This window comes from Phyllobates terribilis, unplaced genomic scaffold (genome assembly GCF_046119375.1).
Source record: "Phyllobates terribilis strain yellow unplaced genomic scaffold, ASM4611937v1 Scaffold_3__8_contigs__length_932513732, whole genome shotgun sequence".
NCBI classification, from domain to species: Eukaryota; Metazoa; Chordata; class Amphibia; order Anura; family Dendrobatidae; genus Phyllobates; species Phyllobates terribilis.
Window position 1 is genome coordinate 288,622,746 of NW_027362763.1, and position 16,803 is coordinate 288,639,548.

The window sequence follows — 16,803 nt, forward strand, 5'->3', positions numbered from 1 at the left end:
CAGGAGATGATCCGCCTGCGTGACCACCAGGAGTCCATCCTGGCCCACTAGTGGACTGTGAACATGCGTTTAGACCAGGGTTCCCCAACTCCAGTCCTCAAGGTCCACAAACAGGTTATGGTTTCAGGATTTCCTTACTATTACACAGGTGATAGAATTATTGCCTGTGCAGGTGATGCAATTATCACTAGCAATACTAAGGAAATCCTAAAAACATGACCTGTTGGTGGGCCTTGAGGACTGGAGTTGGGGAACACTGGTCTAGACGGCCTGACGTCGGGTGCTTCATCCACTCCAATCCAAGTAGCTGGACCCTCGGCAGTGACTACTCGGTCTGCAACTCACGAGCCAGGAGCTGGACCTAGTCTGTCTGCACAATCACGCTTCAATGGAAATCCTAAGCGGTGCCATGGATTTATCAACCAGTGCACACTGCACTTTGAACTACTGACTGAGCAGTTCCCGTCGGATCGGACAAAAGTGGCATTCCTAATGTGCTATCTTGAGGAAGATGCCCCAGCATGGCTCAACCCCTTATGGGAGAGAGGGTATCCTGCAATCTTCGATCTGTAATGTCTTCATTGAGCCGGGCCATGTGACTTCAGCTGCATCCGCCCTCCTTAGATTGCGTCAAGGAAGACTGACCGTAGGCCAGTAGCCGTGCGGTTCCGCACCCTGTCTTCCAAGCTAGGCTGGAATAACATGGTCCTGGTAGCCACCTTCAGACAGGGTTTATCCAGACAAATTAGGGACGAACTGGCTGGTCAAGACATACCCGTTTCCCTGTATGACCTGATTTCCCTGGCCATCCAGATTGAGCTCAGGTTTCAGGAACATTCCAGAGAGGTGGCGCGTGAAAAGAAACTGCTGTTCTTGCCCTGTCCTTTCAGGAGCCATTCTTCCCTCATCCACCTGGGGCAGCTGTCCTTCCAAAACCTATGCAGGTTGACCGCAATAAGCTGGCTGAGAAACGGTTGGAACGCCGTCGTGTTGCGGGATTGTGTTACTATTGTGGTAGCCAAGAACATGTAATTCGCACTTGTCCCATAAATTCTGAGACACTCCCTAGCTTAGGGTCTGTAGGAGAGGCCACTCAGGGCAGGATGAACTCCTCTCCACCGTTGACTCTGGCCGTACCCTTGTCTCATGGAACTACCCGCTTCACTGAGGCGGCCTGCCTTGATTCTGGTTCAGCTGGAAATTTCTTGCAGCAAGCCGTGGTTGATTGGTATCAGATTCCAACGTGACGCCTCCAGAGTCTTTTTAATGTGGCCTGTTGACGGAAGTGCCCTGTCTGAGGCGATGTTTTTTGTTACTGAACAGGTAAAGCTTTGGGTTGGAGGGCTGCATACCAAGAAGATTACCTTCTATGTGTTGCCTAGTCTGTCACATCCACTTCTCCTGGGCCTTTCATGGCTTCATAATCATGAACCCGTCCTGGACTGGAGATCAAGTAAGGTGCTACGTTTGGGACAGTCTTGCCACGAAGGCTATCTTGTCCCTCCCCATCTAGTCTTGCTGGCTGACAAGAATGTCAAGACAGATGCGCGTTCTAGGTCCTTTCCTTCCTCCTGTCAAAGGTATGAGCCCCAACTTGTCTTCGAGTCTTCCAAGATGATCACTGTGGCTCCGGTGGTCTTGACTCAGATTCCACCAGGGAGGTCGTTTGTGCCAGAATCTGATAGGAAGCAAGTCCTGTTGTGGGATAACTCTTCAATGTAATGTTAGCTGGTCATGCTGGGAACAAAAAGACTTTGCAACTTATCTTGCATGATTATTGGTGGCCAACAATGTGGGATATTGTGGAGTTAGTCTCAGCCTGTCCCTCCGGTGCCCATAACAAGACACCCAGGCAACTTCTCTCTGAACGTATGAAAAGGCATGCAGACAAAAGACACCTGGATCCATCAACCAATAAGCCAGCAGATAAGTCAGTCACCTTAGGTCCCTTCTTCGTGGATCCGGGAACCACTCCTGCACCAGTCAGCTCTGAGGATGTCTTCAAGGTAGAGAGCATCTTGGTGCCGCCTATCAGCGTCTCCTGCCTCTGCTCTCACTCCCAAAGGTCTGGGCACGTCGGGCAAATGAGCTGGCAGCGCGCTTAGGGTGCGCGCGTACTTTCTGTCTCTTAAAAAGACAGTGCACACTCTCCTAAAGCGTCCCCAGACAATAGCTGGGAGACACTTACTACTTAAGGCACCTCCACCTGTTGGGAGGTTGCTGAGCAATGTTTGTGCAAAGTTAGTTTATACTTGCCTGCCTGCTGTTAGGTCCCCTTCTCCGCTTTGTTTAATCTGACCCTGCATTGTTTAACCTGTATCCCGCTTGCATTCTTGACATGTCTGCTACCCAGAAGCTGCACAGTCAGAACTGTCCCAGTGGCCGTCCTATCCTGTCTGGAACACACAATACAAACAGCGTCTCTGATACTTGGGGTCAGCTGCTACTGCTTCGGACACTGCTCTGGAGTGGCACCTGGCAGCTACCTGCTGCACAAGTCTGACCTCACCATTAGAGACTCCAATGAATACGAGGTAGCTGCTTAGTTACACATTTACAAGGTAAGCCTAGCCATAGTGCAGTGGGTCCACGAACCACATGTGTTACAACCTGCCATCTCCTATCTCAGTAATGTAACAGTCTGTTTTCACTGAATACAAATTTTACCTCAGAATTGAGAATTTTGATGACTTATCAATTCTGGCAGAGAAAGAAGCAGATTTCTCTGATAAGATATATTAGAAAGTTGATTTGTTTCATGTGTATAATAATCTTTAATAATAATCTTTATTTTTATATAGCGCTAACATATTCCGCAGCGCTTTACATACATTATCGTCGCTGTCCCCATCGGGGCTCACAATCTAGATTCCCTATCAGTATGTCTTTGGAGTGTGGGAGGAAACCGGAGAACCCGGAGGAAACCCACGCAAACACGGAGAGAACATACAAACTCCTTGCAGATGTTGTCCTTGGTGGGATTTGAACCCAGGACCCCAGCGCTGCAAGGCTGCAATGCTAATCACTGAGCCACCATGCATTATTGATTGATAAAAGAAAAAAGAAAAATTGTAAGTATATTTCACCATGGAAAACAAAGGCACATTCTGATGGTGTCATTGCACACATTGGATACAGAAGAGTGTATCACTTTTAGGCCACGGCCCCACTATCAGTATTTGGTCAGTATTCTGTCAGTATTTTTTCTCAGGAGTGGGAGCCAAAACCAGGTGAGGAACAATCAGAGAAAGGGTATAATAGAAACAAGTCACCAATTCTGCATTTATCACCCACTCCTGATTTTGGCTCCCACTCCTGAGAAAAAATACTAACAGAATACTGACCAAGTACTGATAGTGGGGCCATGGCCTTATATAAAGTATAGTAAGAAGGATTACACTCATCCTAATACAGCTCTGGCAAAAATTAAGAGACCACCGCAAAATTTTCATTTTCTCTGATTTTTCTCTTTATAGATATAATTTTGAATAAAATGTACATTGTTGTTTCATTCTATAAACTACTGACAACATGTCTCAGAAATTCAAAGCTAAAAATGTTGTATTTATTTGTAGCAAATGAGAAATCGTCAAAATAATAAAAAAGAAACAGTACTTTCAGACCTCAAATAATGCAAAGAAAAAAAGTTCTTATTCATTTAGAAACAACAATACTCGTGTTTTAACTCAGGAGTTCAGAAATCAATATTTGGTGAAATAATCACAGCTTTCATGCGTCTTGGCATGCTTTTCACCAGTCTTTCACACTGCTTTTGGGTGACCCTATGCCACTCCTGGCACAAAAATGTAAGCAGGTCTTCTTTGTTTGTTTGCTTGTGACTATCCATCTTCCTCTTGATTACATTCCAGAGGTTTTCAATGGGGTTCAGGTCTGGAGATTGGGCTGGCCATGACAGGGTCTTGATGTGGTGCTCCTTCATCCACACATTGATTGACCTAGCTGAGTGGCATGGGGCATTGTCCTGCTGGAAAAAACAGTCCTCAGAGTTGGGGAACATTGCCTGAGCACAAGGAAGCAAGTGTTTTTCAAGGATAACCTTGTATGCCGCTTGATTCATACTTCCTTCGCAAAGATTAACCTGCCCAATTCCAGCCTTGCTAAAGCATACCCAGATCATCACCGATCCTCCACCAAATTTCACAGTGGGTGCAAGACACTGTGGCTTGTATGCCTCTCCAGGTCTCCGTCTAACCATTAGACGACCAACTGTTGGGCAAAGCTGAAAATTAGACTCATCAGAGAAGATTACCTTACTCCAGTCTTCTATGGTCCAATCCTTATGGTCTTTGGCAAACTTCAGCCTGGCTCTCCTTTGCTTCTCATTGATGAAAGGCTTTTTTCTAGCTTTACATGAATTGAGGCCTGCCTCTAGGAGCCTGTTACGAACTGTTCTTGCCGTGCACTTCACCCTAGCTGCCATTTGCCACTCCTTTTGTAGGTCACTTGATGTCATCCTGTGGTTGCGGAGTGACATTCAAATAAGATGACAGTCATCCCGGTCAGTGGAGAGTCGCTTTCGCCCTCTGCCGGTCTGTAGCTTTGTTGTCCCCAATGTCTGCTGCTTGACCTCGTTGTAATAGACTGCCGTCTTTGAAATTTTAAGGATGGAGGCAACATGACATTCACTGTATCCCTCTGCTAGTAAAGCCAGAATTGAGCCCTTCTTTTCCTCACTCAAGACTTTTCTTTTCAACTCCTTTGGCATGGTCAAAAGTTATTTTTTCATTCAAATTACTGTACTTTTGGGCTATTCCTAGCACTTGTTTTGTCATCCAGCTTGTCCTATTGTAAGAGGATTGCGAAGACCGAAATAGTGTTTTTTATACTTTCCCTCGTTACAGAAGATTTGGTTCAGGTGATCACATAATCAGGAGCACATTAAGTAGAATGAGGTGTACTTTGGTTGGAATTCAACTGACACTGGAATGAAATGGCTGTCAGACATGTAGAGATGGTGATTTTTAGAAAACTGTGCAGTGGTCTCTTAATTTTTGCCAGAGCTGTATATGAAGATCATGGAGCAAAATTAAGTCTTCAATATGTCAAAAATACAGTTGTGCTCAAAAGTTTACATATCTCGGCAGAATTTTTACTTTCTTGGCCTTGTTTCAGAGAATATGAATGATAACAAAACTTTTTCTCCACTCATGATTATTGGTTGAGTGAAGCCATTTATTGTCAAATTACTGTGTTTTCTCTTTTTAAATCTTAATGACAACCAAAAACATCCAAATGACCCTGATCAAAAGTTCACATACCCTGGTGATTTTTGCCTGATAACATGCACAGATTTTTGACACAAATGGGTTTGAATGGCTACTAAAGGTAACATCCTCACGTGTGACCTGTTTGCTTGTAATCAGTGTGTGTGCATAAAAGCTGAGTAAGTTTCTGGGATCCAGACAGACTCTTGCATGTTTCATACAGCCACTGATGTTTCTGAATTGTGAGTCATGGGGAAAGCAAAAGAATTGTTAACGGATCTACGGGAAAAGGTAGTTTAACTGTATAACACAGGAAAGGGATACAAAAAGATATCCAAGGAATTGATAATGCCAATCAGCAGCATTCAAACTGTGATTAACAAATGGAAAGTCAGGGGCTCTGTAAAAACCAAACCAAGCCGAGATATGTAAACTTTTGAGCACAACTGTATGTTTGACATATTGAAGACTTAATTTTGCTCCATGTTCTTCATATACAGCTCTGGCAAAAATTAAGAGACCACTGCACAGTTTTCTAAAAATCACCATCTCTACATGTCTGACAGCCATTCCATTCCAGTGTCAGTTGAAGAATACGTGAGCGGTGCTTTGCGCATGTCCAGAAAGTCAGGGAGCACAGTGCACGTCACAGGGCCCTGTGACGTGCAGAGGAGGGGGGGGGGATATGGTAACTAAGCATATAGGCAGGGATTTCAGGGAATAATAAACAGATAGGCAGGAATTTCTTGTCATCCGGGGGATGACAAGCCTGTGGAAAACGGAGTTCATAAAAACACATTTCTCTGCAATCAAACCTCTACTATGGGCCATATAGAATGTATAGATTTACTTTTCTATAACCTGTATGCCCATAGTAGAGGTCTGATATCGCCCAGGGTTTGACAGATTCCCTTTAAATAGCCTTGCCATATATATATAAATATGAATATAAAACCAAACTAGAATCTTTTAAAGGAAAAGGTGTCTCAGGGTTCTTGCCCCTCATCAGTGCTAAGTAGTAGAATACTAGCTGGCTGGGTGAGAGGCTTTAATGACGAACTGTCTAAGAGGTAAAGTTTCTCTTAAAGTTCATATTGCATTTTTTGGCTACTATCAGTAGCTTTGTCGAGGCTTCCATATAAAGCCTGGAAAAATTACGTCTACAGCCCTGGAATTCGGATGTTTGTGCTGGTGGGGCCATTGACTATAATGCAGAGAGAGTCACTGTGTGCTCTGTCGTGCATAATTTTCAGCCATATTTGCCTATTTGAGTTGGGCTCCAAGACGTGGTCAACTGTGTTTGGAGCCTCCTTCAAGTAGGCAGATATAAAGAAAAATGATGTCCAACAGAGCACACTTTAACCCCTTAATAACATCTGACGTACTAATACACGTCTGTGCCCTGGGACTTAAGAGCCAGACAAGTATTAGTACGTCATCGCGATCGCGCGCGCACACAAGCTGTGCGGGCGGGTTCGCCACCGGGTGTCAGCTGATTGTCACAGCTGACACCCGGTACTATGTGCAGGGAGCGGTCCTGCACCGCTCCCAGCACATTAACCCCTGCGATGCTGCGATCGAAGTCGATCGCAGCCGATCGCAGCATTGCGGGGGCAAGGGGAGGTGATCGCAGATACTCACCTCCTCTTCCGGCTTCCAGCGCTGTCTGCAAAGGCTTCCCGGGTGTTGCCATGATGACCCGATGTCGTCATGACAACATCCGGGTCACCAGACAGCAGGAAGATTGTTTGGACATGCGCAGTGCATCTCCAAACAATCTTCTCACTCTGCAGCGCTGATAGCCTGTATGACACAGGGATGGTGCTGCATTCCTGTGCCATGCAGGCGATCAGAGAAAAAAAAGTGAAAGTCCCATAGTGGGACAAAGTAATAAAGTATAAAAACTGTCAGTAAGTGAAAAAAAAAATATATATATAAAAAATAAATAAATAAAATAATCCACCAAAAATAAAAATATAACGTACCCATCAATAAATATTATTATAAAAAAAAACAAAAAAAACAATAAAAGTACACATATTTGGTATCGCCGCGTCCGGAACAACCTGACCTATAAAACTGTCCCACTAGTTAACCCCTTCAGTGAACACGGTAAAAAAAAAAAAAAAAAAAAAAAACGAAGCAAAAAACAATGCTTTATCACCATACCGCCAAATAAAAAATGGAATAACACGCGATCAAAAAGACGAATATAAATAAAAATGGTACCGCTGAAAACGTCATCTCGTCCCGCAAAAAACAAGCTGACATACAGCTCCATCAGCCGAAAAATAAAAAAGTTATAGCTCTCAGAATAAAGCTATGCTAAAAAATATTTTTTTCTATAAAATTGCTTTTATTATGTAAAAGTGCAAAACATAGAAAAACGATATAAATGTGGTACCGCTGTAAACGTACTGACCCGAAGAATAAAGCTGCCTTATCACTTTTACCACACGCGGAACAGAATGAAAAAAAAAAAAACAATTCCTGAATTTTTGGTTTTTGTTTATTCTGCCTCCCAAAAATCGGAATAGAAAGCGATCAAAAAATGTCACGTGCCTGAAAATGGCACCAATAACAAAGTCAACTCATCCCGCAAAAAACGAGCCGTCACATGACTGTCTGCCAAAATCTGGAAAAATTATAGCTCTCAAAATATGGCGATGCAAAAACTAGATTTTACAAAAAATGCGTCTTTTTGTGTGTGACAGCTGTCAGTCATAAAAACCCCATATGATTCTGGTATTGCTGTAATCACACCGACCTGAAGAATAAAGTCGTCTAATCACTTATACCGCACGAGGACCGGCGTCAAAAATAAACTCTTGGGTTAGGATTGGGCTAGGGTTTGGGGTTAGGGTTGTGCTAGGGTTAGGGTTGTGCTAGGGTTAGGGTTGTGCTAGGGTTAGGGTTGTGCTACGGTTAGGGTTGTACTACGGTTAGGGTTGTGCTACGGTTAGGGTTGTGCTACGGTTAGGGCTGGGGTTGGGGTTAGGGTTGGGGTTAGGGTTGTGATGGGGTTGGGATTTTTTTCAAAAGTAAGAAAAAAGATGACGATATGGCGACTAGTGTTGAGCGCAAGTGCTCGCTACTTGAGTTTGCATCGGGTGCTCTGGTATGCATTGAGTATCGTGGGTATTTGAGTGACATGCTCGAGTCTCTGCCCCATATGCTTCGCGGCCAAAAAAACTTTACGGGAATTGCCTGCCATGCACGAGCGATCCCCGCATGTTTTTTTTTGGGTGTCTAATAACCGTGAAACATGCGGAGCAGGGACTCGAGCATGTCACTCGAGCACACGCTGTACATGGTGCATACCTGAGTACCCGATGCAAACTCAAGTAGCGAGCACTTGCGCTCAAGACTAATGACAACTTATTCAATATGATGACCTAAAGTAAACAAATTCTGTGTCGTACCTCTGGGTTCAAAATGTTCACTATACACCTTAATAAAATCCTTGAGGGGTATAGTTTCCAAAATGGGGTCACTTGTGGGGGAGCTCCAAAGTTTGGGCACACAGGGGCTCTCCAAACGCGACATGGTGTCCACTAGCAAATTGAATGGAAAATCGGCTCAAATTGTTAGCGGACGCCATGTTGCGTTTGGAGAGCTACTGCGTGCACAAACATTGGAGCTCCCCCACAAGTGACCCCATTTTGGAAACTAGACCCCCCAAGGCACCTATCTAGATGCATAGTGAGCACTTGGAACCCCCAGGTGCTTCACAAATTGATTCGTAAAAATGAAAAAGTGAAAAAAAAAACACTTTTTCATATTTATGAATCAATTTGTGAAACACCTGGGGGTTCCAAGTGCTCACTATGCATCTAGATACGTGCCTTGGGGGGTCTAGTTTCCAAAATGGTGTCACTTGTGGGGGAGCTCCAATGTTTGGGCACACAGGGACTTTCCAAATGCAACATGGTATCCGCTAACAAATTTTCGGCTCAAATTGTTAGCGGACATCATGTTGCGTTTGGAGAGCCCCTGTGTGCCCAAACATTGGAGCTCCCCCACAAGTGACCCCATTTTGGAAACTAGACCCCCCAAGGCACCTATCTAGATGCATAGTGAGCACTTTGAACCCCCAGGTGTTTCACAAATTGATTCAGAAATATGAAAAAGTGTTTTTTTTTTCACTTTTTCATTTTTACGAATCAATTTGTGAAGCACCTGGGGGTTCCAAGTGCTCACTATGCATCTATATAGGTGCCTTTGGGGGTCTAGCTTCCAAAATGGGGTCACTTGTGGGGGAGCTCCAAAGTTTGGGCACACAGGGGCTCTCCAAACGCAACTTGGTGTCCGCTAACAATTTGAGCCGATTTTCCATTCAATTTGTTAGCGGATACCATGTTGCATTTGGAGAGTCCCTGTGTGCCCAAACATTGGAGCTCTCCCACAAGTGACCCCATTTTGGAAACTAGACCCCCCAAGGCACCTATCTAGATGCATAGTGAGCACTTGGAACCCCCAGGTGCTTCACAAATTGATTCATAAAAATGAAAAAGTGTTTTTTTTTTCACTTTTTCATTTTTACGAATCAATTTGTGAAGCACCTGGGGATTCCAAGTGCTTACTATGCATCTAGATAGGTGCCTTGGGGGGTCTAGTTTCCAAAATGGGGTCACTTGTGGGGGAGCTCCAATGTTTGGGCACACAGGGGCTCTCCAAACACAACATGGCGTTCGCTAATTATTCAAGCAAATATTACAATCAAAAAGTCAAATGGCGCTCCTTCCCTTCCGAGCCCTGCCGTGCGCCCAAACAATGTTTTTTCCCCACATATTGGGTATCTGCGTGCCCAGGGGAAATTGCACAACAAATTTTGGGGTCCATTTTTTCTTGTTACCTCTGTGAAAATAAAAAAAAATGGGTCTAAAGTAACATTTTTGTGAAAAAAGTTAAATGTTCATTTTTTTCTTCCACATTCAAAAAATTCCTGTGAAGCCCCTGAAGGGTTAATAAAGTTCTTGAATGTGGTTTTGAGCACCTTGAGGGGTGCAGTTTTTAGAATGGTGTCACTTTTGGGTATTTTCTGTCATAAAGACCTCTCAAAGGGACTTCAAATGTGATGTGGTCCCTAAAAAAATGGTTTTGTAAATTTTTTTGGAAAAATGAGAAATCGCTGGTCAACTTTTAACCCTTATAGCTCCCTAACAAAAAAAAATTTTGGTTCCAAAATTGTGCTGATGTAAAGTAGACATGTGGGAAATGTTATTTATTAACTCTTTTGTGTGACATATCTCTCTGATTTAAGGGCATAAAAATTCAAATTTTGAATATTGCTAAATTTTCAAAATTTTCGCCAAATTTCATTTTTTTTCACAAATAAACGCAAGTGATATTGAAGAAATTTTACCACAATCATGAAGTACAATATGTCACGAAAAAACAATCTCAGAATCAGGGGGATCCGTTGAAGCGTTCCAGAGTAATTACCTCATAAAGTGACAGTGGTCAGAATTGTAAAAATTGGCCTGGTCATTAACGTGCAAACCACCCTCGGGGCTTAAGGGGTTAAAGACAATGGCCCTGTCAGCACATACGTCCAAAACCATTTTCCAGGGTTTCAGACGTAAGCTCCGATGTAGCCACTGGCAATAGCTTAAAACACAATAGGAACATAGGTTCAAGCTTCTCATCCAGCCAACCAGTCTCCTGCTGTGTACTTACAAAAGACAAGAACCTATGAAAGAAAATATGAAGTAGTTCCATGGGTTATGGCTCCCATTTTCCACTTAACAAATCTGAAGTGGAATTATTATTAATTCTTATTATTATAGCACCATTAATTCCAGGGTGCTGTACATGTGAAAACGGTTACCGTACATATTATATACATATAACATAGATAACATAAAGTAAATGTATACATGTATATCTGTAGATATATAAAATAAAGTAAACAAACTTACAAACTGGTACAAAGGGATGAGGACTCTGCCCTCACAGGTTTACAATCTACAGATACAAATTATGTGACATTAAGATTATGGAGGTACCAAAGAAGTATAGTTCTATTTGCTACATTGGTGGCTTAAAAAATGCAGAACTTAGTAAAAAAAATTGTTGCCGTGTTGCCATTTTCCCAAAACCATAACTTTTTTTATTTGTCTATCGATGTACAAGTATAAGGGATTGTTTTCTGTACGCCAAGATGTATATTTTAGTCATACAATGTTGGGGTACAAACAAAATTTTGATTGCTTTTATTGGATTTTTCGATTCTGCCATTTTGTTTGATTTTTCCTTGCAATGTTTAATGGATAGGTAAAACAATATTACATTTTCATAGCTTTTAAAGATGTGGCAATCCCAAAAATGCTTATTTTTTAGTTTGAATTTCTTTAGTTCTAACTGGGGATTTCTAACTGCACTGGCAACCCATGAGCACCCTATAAGCAAATCAAGGAGGGGAGGTGGGCATCTGAATGGACACAGAGCGGAGAATTGTGCACCTTAAATGCTGCTATAAGTGGCCAGCATTTAAATCAATTATCCAGAACTAATTTTTTTACTATGGGCGTATGAGCTTATAGGCAGGTAGTTACTAACTGCCTACCTGCTCTGACAGTTGCCGATCCCTACTAGCTCAGAGCAGTCACTGACTGCTTCTGCCGGCGATTCTGCGGTTTCTGCTGACATCATGTCGACAGAGCAGCTGCTTCTCTTCCGCTCTGCTGAAGGATATTATGGTAATTGACACTGCCTAACAGCGGGGAGCAAGCTGTCAAAAGGCATGATGCCGGCAATCACGCCCCATCAACAGAACAGCCTGGAAGAGGAAGAGCTGCTCTGATGATGTGAAGCAGCAGAATTGCTGGCAGGAGTGTCACGGTGTGACTGTGGAATAGCAGCAAATGGGCTCCTATACTGTCCTTGAGGCTAGGGGTCCTTAGCTATCCCTGTCCCCAGGATTAGCCCTGATGGTGCGGACGCCTGGGTCTCGTTCTTCACTATGCTTCTGAGTAGCACTCATCTGTTAAGTGTATGGGGAGAACCCAAACAAAACAGACAGGGCAAAAGAGAAGCACAGTCACACAGCACTTTCACAGGGAAACTAAGGAACAAAAGTGTAGAGTCCGTGAAGCAACAAAGTAACATAAAGAAACCAAGGGAAAAGGAAAGGCTTCACCAAACACTGCTCGAAACAACTTTGGAATTACCACCTGTTAAATAGGATGTGTCTACCTCTCCAGACCAGGATAGACAAACTATAGCTGGCATTACCTGCATAGCAAAGGAAAGCCAGCATATATAGAAGGAGAGTAAACATGACTCATTCTCCCACAGGATGTGACTAAAGGAGATTAACAACCCTAGCCCAAAAAAGATTTAGCTCTTGCTACCTTATTCATTCTCGTCTGGAAAACTGTAACTCTTTTCTGATCGGTCTCCCTCGTACCAAACTTTCCCCTCTCCAATCCTTCCTGAATGCGGCAGCCAGAGTCGTATTTCTGTCCAGCAGCTTCACAGATGCCTCCATCTTGTGCCAGTCATTACACTGGTTACCCATTCGCGACAGGGTCCAATATAAACTCATCACTCTCATCCACAAAGCTCTCCACAGTTCTGCACCTCCTTATATCTCCTCTCTCATCTCTGTCTATCGCCCTACACGTGCCCTCCATTCTACAAATGACCTAAAACTAACATCCCCCATAATCCGAACTTCGCACCTCTGTCTCCAAGACTTCTCACGTGCGCGCCACTTCTCTGGAATGCATTACCCCAGACGATCCGACTGATGCCTAGCCCCCACGTCTTCAAACGCGCTTTAAAAAATTCTCTCTTTAAACAAGCCTACCACTTTAACTCAGTAAACTAATTTTCCCCTGTTGCCTCCTTCAGAATATTATTCAGAATCTGTTCCCTACTATTCATCTGTCTAAACACCCTCCATGCACACGATAACTGCACTCGATACTTGATTATTGCATTTAAACATACGGGCTGATGACCGGATCATGCAGCCTTATGTAGCGTCGGCGTCCCTGCCTCCTGCTAGGCAGGGACGCTGTTCCCCTCACCTCTCTGCTCCGTGCCCGGCGGCTTCCTCCCGCTCTGCTTGCAGCGCCCGCTCTCCCCCGGTCACTGTGCTTAGGGCGCGCGCGCTCCCCCTCTCTTAAAGGGGCCGCACGTGTCGCCCTAAGGAGTCCCCGGCCAATGGCCAGAGGATCCCTCCATATATAAGGCACCTCCTCCAAAATGGAGGTGCCCGAGCAATGTTGTTGCACTGTTCACTACTCTGCTTCAGCCCTCAGGTCCCGTTGCCAGTTACCTGCCAGTTACCTGCCAGTCTCCTGCCAGTTTGCTGCCTGATTCCTGCCTGTCATCCGCTTTCCTGCTTGCTAGCCTGAGGTCCGACGGTCTGCCTTCCGACACCTGTCAGTCTGTCTATGGACCAGCTTGCCCGCTCACCTGGGAGCGCTCACCTGCTACCTGCCTGATAGCCTACCTGGAGGCTCCGCCGTCACGTGCTGTGACCACCTGCCAGTCCAGAGACTCTTGCCCGCTCACCTGGGAGCGCTCACCTGCTACCTGCCTGATAGCCTACCTGGAGGCTCCGCCGTCACGTGCTGTGACCACCTGCCAGTCCAGAGACTCTTGCCCGCTCACCTGGGAGCGCTCACCTGCTACCTGCCTGATAGCCTACCTGGAGGCTCCGCCGTCACGTGCTGTGACCACCTGCCAGTCCAGAGACTTTTGCCCGCTCACCTGGGAGCGCTCATCTGCTACCTGCCTGTTAGCCTACCTAGAGGCTCCGCCATCACGTGCTGTGACCACCTGCCAGTCCAGAGACTCTTGCCCGCTCACCTGGGAGCGCTCATCTGCTACCTGCCTGTTAGCCTACCTGGAGGCTCCGCCGTCACATGCTGTGACCACCTGCTTATCCTGAGACTCTCGCCTGCTCACCTGGGAGCACTCATCTGCCATCTGCCTGCTAGCCTACCTGGAGGCTCAGCCGCCACAGGTCGTACCTGCCCGTTTACCCAGAGACTGCCCCGGTCACTTGCCGTGACCTCCTGCCCGTTTACCCAGAGACTGCCCCGGTCACTTGCCGTGACCTCTTGCCCGTTTACCCAGAGATTGTCCCGGTCACTTGCTGTGACCTCCTGCCCGTTTACCCAGAGACTGTCCCGGTCACTTGCTGTGACCTCCTGCCCGTTTACCCAGAGACTGTCCCGGTCACCTGCTGTGACCGCCTGCCTGTCTTCCCTGGTCGCCACCCGCTTCCTTACAAGGACTGCCCCCTTGTATAAGTTGCTCAGAGGTTCCGCCTCCCAGACCCGTTACAGTTTGCTCGGGCCATGGAACCCGGTGGCACCCAAGCTCCCTCGCTTTCGGACCTTTGTCATGAACTGTCCCGACAGAGGTCCCAACAGGAGTCCATCCTGGGTCACCTACGGAAAGTCAATACTCGCCTGGACACTTTGACTGCCCCACCAGCAACCACCAATACCATAGTATCCTGCTCTGGAATCCGGCTTTCTGCACCTCCTCGCTTCGGAGGCGACTCCGCTCAAGCTCGGGGCTTCATTAACCAGTGTACCCTGCACTTTGAACACCAGTCCCACCAGTTTATTTCCGACCGGGCCAAAGTAGCCTTCATCATGTCCCATCTCACGGGAGAGGCACTGGCTTGGCTAAATCCTCTATGGGAGAGAGGAGACCCTCTGGTGTCCGACCTGCCAGCCTTTCTCACGGCTTTCCGGAAGGTCTTCGACGAACCCGGGCGGAGGACCTCATCCGCCTCATCTCTGCTACGCCTCCGTCAAGGGAGTCTCACCGTGGGCCAATATGCCATACGGTTCCGTACCCTTGCTTCGGAGCTGGCCTGGGATAACGACGCCCTGGTGTCCGTCTTCTGGGAGGGTCTGTCCGGCCGTATTAAAGATGAACTCGCTGGTCGGGACATTCCTACCACTCTCGACGACTTGATTACACTTGCCACCCGGATTGACATCCGGTTCCAGGAGCGCGCTAGGGAGGTCACCCGTGAGAGGAGGATTCCACGTCTAGTCCCTACCTCTCAGAGACCCGTCACTCTCCAGGCACACTCACCTGAGCCTATACAGGTCGACCAGACCAAGATGGTCAAGACCGGTCAAGACTTACGTCGTGCCGAGGGGAGCTGTTTCTACTGTGGCAGTAAGGAACACCGGATCCGTTCCTGTCCTGAGAGGTCGGGAAACGCCTGTGTCTAGGATCGCTCGGAGAGGTCGCCCTAGACAAAAGTAAACCCTCTCCATCCCTGATGCTGTCTGTTTCTATCTTCTGCGGAGAGAACCGCTATTTTGAACTGGCTCAACTTGACTCTGGAGCTGCTGGAAATCTCATCTCTCAATCCCTGGTAGAAAAATACCACATTCCCACCAAACCTCTGGCCGTACCTTTATCTGTCGCCGCCGTGGATGGGGGCCTCTTACCACATCCCATCCAACTCATCACCGAATCTCTGACTCTACAGGTGGGGATGCTGCATTCTGAGAGCATCTCCTTTCATGTTCTGCCTGGACTCTCTCACGCACTATTGCTTGGCCTGCCTTGGCTCCAGAAACATGCACCCGTGCTTGATTGGCAGACCGGAGAGGTCCTTCGCTGGGGACAGGACTGCCATAAGACTTGTCTAGTTCCCGTTCGTCCTGCCCGTCCTTCTCCTACCCCAGCCAATCTGCCCGGTCTTCCGGTTCCCTATTGGTCTTATGCGGATGTCTTCAATAAAAAAGAGGCAGAGACTTTACCTCCTCATAGACCATACGACTGCCCAATCGACCTGATGCCCGGCTCTACTCCTCCCCGTGGGCGAATCTACCCTTTGTCCGCTGCTGAGACCAGGTCCATGTCTGAATATATTGAGGAGAACCTGGCCCGGGGATTTATCCGGAAATCTACCTCCCCGGCGGGAGCAGGCTTCTTCTTTGTCAAAAAGAAGGACGGCTCACTCCGTCCATGTATAGACTATAGAGGCCTAAACCAGATTACTGTGAAGAATAAATACCCCCTTCCGCTTATTCCTGAATTATTTGACCGTCTGAGGGGGGCTAGAATCTTCACCAAACTGGATCTCCATGGGGCGTATAACCTGGTCCGTATCCGTCAGGGGGATGAGTGGAAGACGGCATTCAATACCCGGGACGGCCACTATGAGTACCTTGTGATGCCCTTCGGTCTCTGTAACGCTCCTGCCGTCTTTCAAGAGTTGGTCAATGACATTTTCCGTGATCTTCTCTACTCCTGCGTGGTGGTGTACCTGGACGATATCTTGGTCTTCTCTCCGGATCTTCCTACTCACCGGAGGGACGTTCGTCAGGTCCTGCTCAGGCTCAGGCAGAACCACCTCTACGCTAAATATGAGAAGTGCATCTTTGAGCAGACCTCTCTTCCATTTCTGGGCTACATAATCTCTCAGACAGGTCTACAAATGGATCCTGAGAAACTGTCTGCCATCCAGAAGTGGCCCAGACCAGAGGGGTTGAAGGCTATTCAGCGGTTCCTGGGCTTCGCCAACTATTACCGCCTGTTCATACCGCACTTCTCTTCCCGGACCGCCCCTATCTCTGCTCTCACC